General features: G+C 40.4%; 1 pseudogene; it reads left to right on the top strand.

Moving 5' to 3' along the window:
- LOC119583015 overlaps positions 1 to 11832 on the top strand; it is a 39273-nt pseudogene that overhangs the window by 3299 nt on the left and 24142 nt on the right.

Raw genomic sequence — 11832 nt, 5'->3', positions numbered from 1 at the left:
TTTTTTTGGCCGGTGCTGAAAAAAAAAAAAAACTCTGGCATGCCCATACATACTCTTGGCTGTGCGTACGTGCCCCCGGCAGATGGTCCTTCAGCCAGGATGTGCGTATAGCCACCTGTGGGCAAGGGGTTTAATGATATTTATTTATATATGTATATAATGTGATATTGTGTATAATGTATATATGTTATATTTTATGTATAAATATATATGTACATATATATACAGATATATAAATATTGCATATATATATATATAAAAATATATATATATATTATATAATATTTTTTTAAATTTTATATATATTATAATTTAAGTAGGCCGCGGTGGCCGAGTGGTTGAGACGGACTAAAGGGACTGCCCTGAGGCAATCTGATTTGGGGTTTTGAGTCCCCCGCCCGGCGGTTTTTTCCTTGGGAAAAGGAACTTCACCTCGTTGCCTACCACCCATGGGTGGGCAACCCACCCCCAAGTCGTGTGGTCCCAAGCCCGGAAAAAATAGAGAGAATGATTCCAAAAAGGGAAAACCCCCGGCATCCCAGGGAAAAGGGAACGGGGACCCTACCTGGTTCACCCCAAAGAGCATCAAAACATGAAAACAAAATTAAAGTTATGCTGTACCTCGGCGGCTCAAACTTAAACCCTCCCCGTTAAAAAAAAAAAAATTACAATATAATAATTTATATATATATTTATATGTATTTTATATATATATAATTATTATAAAAATTATTATATATATTATATATATATATATATATATATATATTATATATTTTAATGTGTGTGTGTGTTTTGTGTGTGTGTGTTGATTGTATTGAAATTTTTTTATTATTTCAATATCTTATATGTATATTTTTATATTATTTGTTATATGTTTTTTTTATGTGTATGTATCTATATTTTTATAATAGTATTTTTAAATTGTTTATTGTATAGTATAATATGCTTTAAAAATGTTTTCATATTTTATCTTATATAAATTTGTTATTTGTATGTAATTTACAGATATGTAGATTTTCTATATATGTATATGTTTATATATTTGTATATATAGTTTTAAAAATTTTTAGTATGTAATATATCTATATGTAATAATATTTAATGATAAAATTTTAAAATTATTTTTATCGTGTAATATATTTTTTTAATAATATAATTTTTTTTTTTTATACATTATTATATATAATATATATATTTTTAAAAATTATAATAAAATTAATATATTTTATTTATTATATTATAGTTTTATGATATAAAATTTTTTAAAAATTTTATTCCCTTTTAAATATTTTTATTTATTTTTTTTTTTATATTTCTTTTTATTTTTTGTTTTTTTAAATGTTTTTGTGGTTTTGTTAAAAATTTAATATTTTTTTTTATTTTATGTAATTATTATTATTTTTTTTAAATTTTTGGTTTTAAAAAGTAGTGTTTGGTTGTATTGTTTTTTTTTATTTTTTTTTTTTTTTTTTATTTTTTTTGGGTTGTGTTGTTGTGTTTTTTGGGTGTTTGTGTTTTTTGTTTTTTTGTTTTTTGTTTTGTTTATGTTTAAGTTATTTGTGTTTCCCCAATAATGTTGTTTTTTTCCGTTTTTTTTTTTTTTTTTTTTTTTATAATTTATTTTTTTTATTTTTTCGTTATGTATTTTGGTTTGTTAATTAGTTGTTTTTAACTTTTTTGTTTGTTTTTTGTTGTTTATTTTTATATTTTTTTTTATACTTATTTTTTTTTTATTTTTAAAATTATTTCACCCCCACGCACACCCACGCCCGCCACGCCACGCCCGCCCGCCCACGCCACGCACCGCACACCACCCCCCCACCCACCCCCCCCCACCCACCAACACCCCCCCCCAAAAAAAATGGGGTATGTTCTTACACGTAAAAACATAAGATGATTGAGAGGAAGTTCTGCTAAAATTAATATGTAGTATTAAAAATATAATAAATTATATATTTTAAAATTATATATTATAATATATATATATATAAATATAAATTGAAATAGTTTTGGAATTATTTTTTTTGAATTTATTTTTTTTATATTTTTATATTTTAATTTTAAAAATTACAAATTTTTATTTTAATTTTTTTATTTTTAAATTTTTTTTTTTTTTATTTTTTTTTATTTTTTTTTTTTATTTTTTGTTTTTGGGGGGGGGCGGGGGGGGGGGGGGGGGGGGGGGGGGGGGGGGAGGGGGGGGGGGGGGGAGGGAAAAAGGAGGGGGCCCCCGGGGGGGGGGGAAAAAAGGGGGGGGGGGGCCCGGGGGGGGGCGGGGGGAGGAGGAGAGGGGGGAGGAGAAGGCCTTTGATTTTAATATACAGTTTAAGGGGTGGATGTGCATTATAAAATATTATACAGTGGAGGTTCATAATTGAATTTTTTGTAACCCAAAAAAAATAATTGTTTTAGTATATTAAATTTTGTGAAACATTGACTGCTATAAGTTTGACAAACACAAAAAAAAAAACTTTTCTTAAAAAATATCGAAAAAATATGGCATAGTAAACAGAGCAGTGAAAAGTGCTAAGAGAAATACCCAATTATACGGGGAATGGTTACATATTCAGTTCTGTGGCCAGACTCCAATTTTGTACACACAGTCAATGGATAAAACACGAGAAAAGTATGACCCAGTAGAGTCATTGCGTTAGCTATTACTTGGAGTTTTGTAACGCACCGAAAGGTTATGTTGGAGTAAATTAGCAAGTAAACATATAAAGGGAAACTCTTTAAAGCATGCTCTAATGAAGGTAAAGTAATGGGAGGATGTGTATAGTAGGTACATTTTGCTTCTATGACATTCATTATATTATTTTGGATCTTGAACTCTGTGTATTGAAGATTCATGGTCTTGCTCATTCTTGTTATCATGGGAGACGGAGGACGGAGTCAAGGTAAGGGATCACCTACCTATGGATGTTCAGCCCTCACCTCGACTAATTTTGCAAGGTCTTTTCTTCTCCCCTTTCCTTTTCCTGCTCTTCTTCTTTTGTCCTGATGTGTGAGCCATGTTGAAAGGCATGCAGAGAATGCTTTGTGTCAGTCATGAAAGGCTTCCAGAAGCTGGGTATCCCCTTGTTAAGCCACCTATCAACATTTTACCCCTCATAGGGACACGAAGGGTAGACCTTTTTTTCTCCCCATTTATTTCAGGCTCATCATGGCCAACAATGAGATTTTTTAACCCATATTATGGGCATTAGGTTTGCCCCTCATTTAACTAGTATCTAAATTTGGTGTCATTGTTTCCCAAACCCGTGCCTCTCCCTGGGAACAGGTTCAGGTCACTGATACTAATACCCCACCTTGATGTCTGCTGTAAACTCTCACCATTTGAATCATCCCACCCAGAAATACACCCCCTTCCTCTCTCCCAACATGCTCTACTTCCATTTCCGACTGCAGTCTTATTTATTGTCTTCCCCCACCCCCCTTATTACTACTCTTCATACTTATTGTCCTCCCAAAAGTACTGCATCTTTCCATACCACTCCATCTTCCTCCCACCCTCATCTTTCTACTGCTTCCACCTGTGCAATCCTTTTGAGTACCCTTTTTGGCCCAGCCAAGTGGGATCGCTTCTTTATGATTCCCCCTACAGCCCCATACTCTGACAATACCCTTCTTTTTCCAACATGTCTCCAAAAACAAGTAGGCATAGTTTCCTTTTGCAGTCGTTCACATTGTTCATGTCTTGTCACAGTTACATCTGAGTCCCAAGCTCATGCACTATCTACCCTGACTGATGTCACTGGCAAATATATTCCTGCCCAACCTCACTCCTTCCATAATACTTATACTGGAATTGTTCCTGTCTCCCTGACTGATTGTCCTGTCAGTGACAAGGACAGGTCAGACTGTGAAAATGACTTGCCCGCATGTCTCATCAACTAAGATGCAGTAGCAGTCCAGTCTATTCCTCCCAGAGGCCAACATAATTCCTACACCACTATTGCCAAGATTAACTTCCATAAACATGACCTCCCTCATGAAGTTATATTGGTGGTGTGTCCTACCCTGTCTGACCATATCAACCCCTTCCCGTCAGTGTCAGAAATATTGGCGTTTCGGCCGCTCATCCAAACACTGTCGCTCCACAGCTCACTGAGCTCTGTGTGCCCAACCTGGTCATGACTGTTTGAATTGCCTTGTGGTGGTTCCCATATTGTATTTGATAGGAGCTGCCCTGCATACAAACTGAAGTAGCAGTTCTCAGATTCAAACTATGCCTCACTCTACATGAGGCCAGACAAGGAGCATACTAACAAAATTTTTCTCTTTCTACTTATTCCAAAACTGTACCTCACTCTGATCTCCCCTCTGATCTCAAGAAGTCTCAGCATCTCCACAAGGATAATGTGTGATCATTTGACACCCTTAGGTCACAACATTATCCTTCTCTGGATCCCTCCCCTCCTGAAATTCTTCCCAAAACTTCACCACCTTCCCCTGTTTCCTTATCTCACTCTCTGGATTCTTCTACTTCTACAACTACCATTTCTACCTGTATTACTCTTTGATTGTTTAATAATTTCTCTTTTGCAGTTTTCCTCCTCCAGTGTTACTCTCCCTCCTCAGACATATACTCTCCATTTGATCTGATCGCCTTATACCTTTAACTCCTTCTCCTTTTACAAATCCCCACAGTATTTTAGTTGCTCCCCCTTTATAATCTTTTCACTGTTATTCTGTCCTACAGCATTCTACAACCTTTGACACATAACATCTTGTCCTAATTGTTAACTCATTTCAACCCTTTTCACCACAATACTTTATCATTGTGCTATATGAACTTTGATGTCTAGCACATTTATTTCTTCTAACCATTAACCATTGAAGAATCATGTTAGACAGTAATGTAGAATTGAAAAATATGATGATGATTAATTGCATAACATACCTAGGTATTACAACCATACTTATTTTTATTATATGAAATTATATAAATGGCAGAATTTTAGTGGCACATGGTTACTTCCCCTCTGCATGATTTGTAAATTTTAAAGTTCATATTTTTTATATTCAATAATCCACCAAATATGTTTTGATAAATACAAAGTTAAACAATTCAGTCATGCTGAATAAGGTGCCCTCCTGCCTAAAATCCTGACTATACCCATCAAAGCCACATACACTAATATATGCATATTCACAGATATGTTGTAGGTGATCTACAAACCACCTGTTTTAACAGCCACTGTTTGAAAACTCAACTACTAAGCAAGATATGTTAGAGATGAATTTTGTTCCTGTGCTTGTTTTTGTTCTGGTTTTATTTTTTTTTACATCTTGCAGAAGCATGGTTGGTTTGTTAATTTTTTTTAATACAAGGAAGTTTTATATTTTTGTATTCCTGAAATCTTTAGTTATAGATATTTCTCTTAAATGTCTAGTTGCAGTTAAATGTTGAATAATAACCAGTCATAGAGAGTAAAAAGTGGAACAAATATGTTCAAGCCAAACTTTGATATGAATCATTCATTGTGCTATCATGTGTAAACACCTTCCACCAGTCTCACTCCACCCACTCACCCAAAATATGGACAAGTGCACGTACATGTAAGCATGCACACACTTAGTATGTATATTTCTTGAGAGCTGCAAGGATGTTACATATATTCTGTTGTGGCGTTGAAATTATTATAGATCCAGAGTGCCAATCCCAGTTGATACATTGGTGCCAATATTACAACTCTTGTTCATGCTCATCTTATTTAAGAATATGTGTGTCCCATGAAGCTGATGAATTAAGGAAATTGTTGCATTTCAGAATTTTCAATAAGAGGCTGCTATATTTTTCTCTGCTGACTTGTAGAAGCCAACAAATAGTTATCACTATTTAGTCATCACTCTTGCTTAACACTCTTTGTTGGTATTTTCAACATTTTAATTAAATGCTAGATAATAAAAACTACTTTTACATTTAATTCTTATTTCAACTTTTTCAGGCTGGCCTAGAGCAAGTCCTTTTTGCTCCTGTAGGTCAGACACAATTTTACTTGGGGATTACTCTACTGGAAGGTCGCCCCTGGCCTGAGTGCTTAAAAGAATGGAGAGACAAATTGATTCCAACATGGAAGGTAAATATATGAATTGCTTTCTCTCTCTCTCTCTCTCTCTCTCTCTCTCTCTCTCTCTCTCTCTCTCTCTCTCTCTTTCTCTCTCTAATGGTTTCTAATTTGAATTATACTAGAATACCACTATATTATCTGGCAGGCCCAGAGGAAAACTCAGTACCTGTTTCTCAGCTTTATTGAGGGAACAGACACGTAGATTAAAATGGATCTTGATGCGGTAGATGTGGCGGAGGCAGCGTCAGCTCCTACGGGTTAAGGGGAAGGTGTTAGCGGTTCAAGGAACGGACTTGGACTGACTCCTTCGAGTATTTCTGGGTTGCTTCCAGCCTAGGGTGTGGGGACACAGCTGTTGCCCTCGGTCCCCATCAGGCGTTTTTCGTTAGCGCCGAAGGTGAGGTCATGACCCAGGAGGTCAACAGCTGCCTAGCTGACCTCCTTGATTAATGGATGTCACCACGGCTCAGGCAGATTTCACTATTTATAGATGTCACACCGCTCTGCCACCTACCCTCGCCTCGCCCTTGAGGCGCTGACAGACTGCTCCACCTCAAGGCTGTCCTCGCATGCCCGGAGAAATGCTTGACGGCACACCGTAGACGTCACCTTCGGCGGTGCACGTCTTCATCCTCCTCCCGGCCTCTTCGGTCTCCTCCTTCCTGTCCCTCTTCCGGTGTCCAGTCCATGGCACCGTATATGCGACGTCCTCGTCCTAGCGCCATATTCTGTAGACGGTCCCTGACATGGTCATCCCTGAGTCTCCAAGTATCTGCGGGGTTCATCGCCCCATCGGGACAGCCTCGCCTGGGGTGTGGGTATCAATAACCAGGCTAATAGCACCCAGACCATGCACACAAGGGCCAAGATAGGTGGAGAGAAAGATATGACAGGTGTGGGGGGGGGGGGGAGGCGGAAACTACAGCACTATGAGCCGTTAAACAAAAAGCCGATTTTTTGTTGTTGTTGTTGTTGATATACCGGAATGATCAAGGCAATCTGCAAGGATTTACTTGAACCTCAAGCGTTCCAGTAAAAGGATAGAGTAAGAAGAGCAACTATATATACAAGTACTTAGTGCTTATGGACATTGCTGTTGCACAAAGATAGGTCCGTGATATGGGGGACACAGGAAGCATGCTCGATGGCCTTACTGCTGATACCACCCTCCTCCCTGTGCATCCGATAAGCTTTCACATAGCACGCGCCAAACACTAATAAGAGGAGCAACATGCCTAATAAGGTAACATAAACAGGATAAATGAAGTTTATGTGAAAGTTTAACATCAACCCGACATCCACGTCCTGAACCTTACTAACGCCCCTCAGATGCAGCTCCGGGATTGTGACGTTGATTGTCGGCAAGGTTAAGAGCACCGGCCTAATCGCTATAGGATCTGCAGCGAAGGACTTGATTGCCGGAACTTTTAATGACAGAGAACGCAACCCACAGTGACAAAGGTTCCTTTCAAGGTTCCTCGCAAGCAATTGTGGCGGCCGTTGATTGATAGAAATAGATCAGTGATGCCTGCGAAAGGCCTGAGCATGAAAGGCGAGAGATTGATCTCTCACCTCCCCGAAGGAACAGAGTGGGGGAATCAGGCCATCTGAAAACAAGAGCACGAGCAAAGATGGAGTCTGGAATAGATGAAGGTAAGGTGAAGAAAGAAAAGCACACGAACGTGTCCTTGGAGGCTTCAAACAGGAGTCTAAGAAAGTCAGAGAAGGGAAAGATAGAGCATGACTCTTAACTCTCTAAGAATAAATGTGTGAGGCACGTGAACCATGTAGTATAAACTGTTTGCTTTGTGTGGGAAGGGGTGTACACGGTATGCCCTAAAGATAGTAGAAGGACGCACTGGAATAATAACAAACAGCCCAGAGGCAGTGAGGAAAAACCTGAGGCTAGCGTAAAACCGAGTGCGTTGTATTAAAGGGAAAAAGAATCTTGACAGAAAATGAAAAATACCCACTTAAGTACCATGTCAACGGGCGAAATCACGACAGGCGACACCTCTCCGTGCGCACGAATGAGGGCTGTTGCCAAACTATTCAATCGCTGTGTAATTTTGTATACTGTGCTCTGATATGAAAAAACTGTTAAAAGTTAATGAGGTAAGATGAGAAACCTTGTTTACTGTGCCTACAGTCTGACCGACCTTACCTCGCACAGCCTCTTAAAATCAGAAAGCTACTTCCATGTTCTGCTCAAGCGTTGTTGACAGACATGAGCAGGACGAGTTCGAAACTGTGAAACTACAGACAATAAGCTTTCCTATACTTCCTGAATCAGATTGTAACAGTGTCGTCATAACATAACTCCGAAAAGACGTGAGAAATATTGCCAACAAAATTAAATTGAATCCGCTGGGCCCCTACTGTAGCATTGAAAGGCCCTACGAAAGGATTCAACTCTGCAATCGTCGATGATAAGATTATGGATTGAATAGGCGAATGTCATGTGCATCAAGAGGAGGCTTATGGTAAGGTTGTCCACGCAAGAGAAATTAAACTGTTTCCCTTTGGTTATAGCATGAGCTTGGACGCGTGGCGGAGTGGCAATAGTGAGACCGGGCCTCCACATGGCTTGTTATAGGGAAAACCTCCAAGGTCATCAATCATAGCCCAGGTGCGTCCTTCACATTATGCGGTAGGCGATTCGATTCTCCTCCCATGATGAGTGCCACAAAGAATATGGACGACTGCATCCTTGAAGGGAGAGCCAGATATCACTCACCACTTGCACGACCAGCATAAAGAAAATATCACAATAACCAGTTATAAGAGAAAAGGAATAGAATGATAATGGTCGTCCTAGAAATGACGTGGTGCAGGTAATAGCAATGCAATCGCGCTAAATTATAGAGATAGAAACAAAATCTCTACGGGAGGTAACAAATATACCTACAACTCGCTAACTCTTGAAGGACTAGTGCAAGTAAATGAGGAAAAAGGATGATTTATCGAAGCAAGGATGACAATGAGGAGGACAATCATGATTCCTGCACTGATAATACTGATCAGCCAGCTCAGGACGGCAAAAATGAAACCATGATAGGCAAACAGACTTGCCTTGCCTTGTTCGTTCTTTACTGCCACACTCTGTAGGGACCCACAAATAACCGACTAAGCTTAGGCCAAATAGTAGTATGAGGCATGAGTTTAGTAAATACCAAGGAACCGACGCGATAGATTTCGCACGAGCGATCTTTATGGCTGCTACTCAAATATTTCTGGTTATGAGACCTGGTCAGGAATGCCTTTTTGCTTGCTGAAACGATCGCTGCTGCCGAGGAAACCAAATACTCAGATAGTTGTCCGAATAGAAGGGCACTCGCCTCACTCCAGGAGTTCGTTTTATGGCAGGCTTGTCCTGTTCCGTGAGAAGAAAGTGCGGGACTATTCCCCAGAGAAGAGTGATAGGTAGAATTGGATGGCGATCTGGGACAGTTGGGAGAAACGTCCCATTCGTTCCTTGCTGTTGTCCACCAGTTGACACAAAATGGTGAGGAAGGAGCTATTTTAAACTTTCTTACATGCCATTAGGCCTGTAGCGGAACGGTAAACGGTTCACCTGCGTACATTTGCTTGCTGCCTGCGATGGCTAACACCTGATTTACAAACTCGTGACGGTTACCGAACCTTAAATATTGTGGACAGCTGTGACGGCAACAAATTACATAATGAAAATTTTTCGTTACGTGCACCGCAGCTTTGATGGAACCGCCACCAACTCGCAGTAGCGAGAAAAATTGTCCACGACACACTCGGAATGTGTTTGTTGCCAGGACCGTGATGATGTGGTGAAAACCAGACAAAAGTGATCACCTTTCAGCCAGGGAAAATCCGGAATGTCGAACTAAGCGCAGGCTTGGGATCGCTTGTGGTGACCCTTGTACCAAGGGGGCACGTCTTGCAAGACCAGACGTGAAATAGAATACCCTCGTTACATAACCGCGGAAAATAAAATGGTTACGGGGTTCAACTGCAATGCCTGTGAAACACCACAATGTGCTGCCTCACGGTATTCATGAGCATACTTCACACACGCGGCCACTAAAAACTTTCCGCACACCTGCGACCCATTAAATTCGCTTCGGCTGGGATTCTCTGAAATAACCAGCCCGTGTCGTCAAGAAAAAAATCTTAACCGGCATCCCTTTAAAATTGGGAAATGTCGTGGCCCTTGGCTAAGGCCGAAAGATCTGGCCATAGGTTTTGTCAGCACGCTGGCAGCATATAAATACTCTTTATTCAGCGGTTCCAAGGGACCGAACCTGTGAAGACAATATTCACAACAGATGATGAAGCAAGCTAAATGAAGGGGGAAATCAGCAGCGTCGTCCTGCCCAAAGATTGCGAGTTTTCGATTGGCGCCACGTGACAAGAGTGGTCGGCGGCGACATCTTGCGGACGCCCTGATATCACAAAAAGTCCACATCGAAAATCGCACAGGATATACTGGGAAACTACCGTACGACTCATACGGGCTCATTACAATAGCGACCGTGAGCTGCATGTGATCTGTGTGAACTATGACCTTGTACCCAGGTATAAATATCCTCGAAGTACCAACCGAAGCCCATAAATCGCCAACATCTTCACTATCGGTAACGAGGTAATTTTTCTTCTGCAATCGTGATGAGCCTTACGTAGCACAAACCCAATAGGACCAAGTATATCCCTTCGTGCCCTGCATTTAAAAACGGCCTCTCCTAGCCCAACATTCAGACGCGTCTGTCGGTGCGCTGTAGAATGAAGGGGCAGATCAAACCTCAGGAAATGCCACAACAGAACTGCGAGCGTGTAAGAGACAATTATTGTAAACTGAAAATGCGTTGACATGCTCTCGCCCCCCCTTAGCGGACCAGGGGACATTTCCTTTCCTTGAGGAGGGTCTCCGTCGTTGGCAAACGGGTGTCCTGCAGCTGATCCGCAAAAAATCCTTAAGGAATCACCTCAGACGGATCTATACAAACCTGCTAACCACTGGAAATCGACTTACCTGTGTTGCATCAGATTTTTTGGGGAAAAACTACTGAAGCTTTTTACCTTTGGCCTCATTAGGGGCCAATACTGAAAACCTAACAGATATGACGAGGAAATCTAAATGCAACTGCCGGAAGCAATTACACTTTAGCAGGATATATACTTAATTGGTTAAACCGTCCGACTAGTCGCTGAAAAACACCACGCGCAACTGATGCTTTCATGGTCCCTGATCAAGGTGAACAAACCAAAAATGTTCGTCTAAAATAGACTTAGCAAACCTGATCATAATTAAAACCCCTGCAGGACCGAGGAGCCATATAAGATGACTGAAATTGTCAGAGGAGAGTTCCTGGACCCATCGGTGACCCATAGGAACTGAAAGTGACCCACCCATACGCTCGAGGGACATGCAGTTGTTTTATGGGCGGCCGCTTGTCCCTCTGCCAAGGGGGACCGAAGGTAAATCTTTCGCCAAGAATATTCAATGGATTGGAAAAGACCTTAACTTCTTTCCACCAATGTCTTGCAAGAGTCTGACGAAGGTTAGGAATAGGAACGGTCACTTGGTCATGGGCGCCGCAAATCACAAACAGGACGGGAAAAATCCATGTTCTTCTTCTAGAATCTGACGCCATCCCGCTCCTGCCTCTGTGGAATCTTGTATGCCGGTGAATATACACAGGCTTAGTCTCCAAGGTCCTCTAGAATAATAGAGTACTCTACCGTGTGCGTCTTCCTAACGGACAGGTCCTTGGTCAAGGGT

This window comes from Penaeus monodon, chromosome 16 (assembly GCF_015228065.2).
Source record: "Penaeus monodon isolate SGIC_2016 chromosome 16, NSTDA_Pmon_1, whole genome shotgun sequence".
In the NCBI taxonomy this organism is placed as follows: domain Eukaryota; kingdom Metazoa; phylum Arthropoda; class Malacostraca; order Decapoda; family Penaeidae; genus Penaeus; species Penaeus monodon.
The sequence above is the reverse complement of the archived record's forward strand: the minus strand, read 5'-3'. Positions and strand labels throughout refer to the sequence as shown.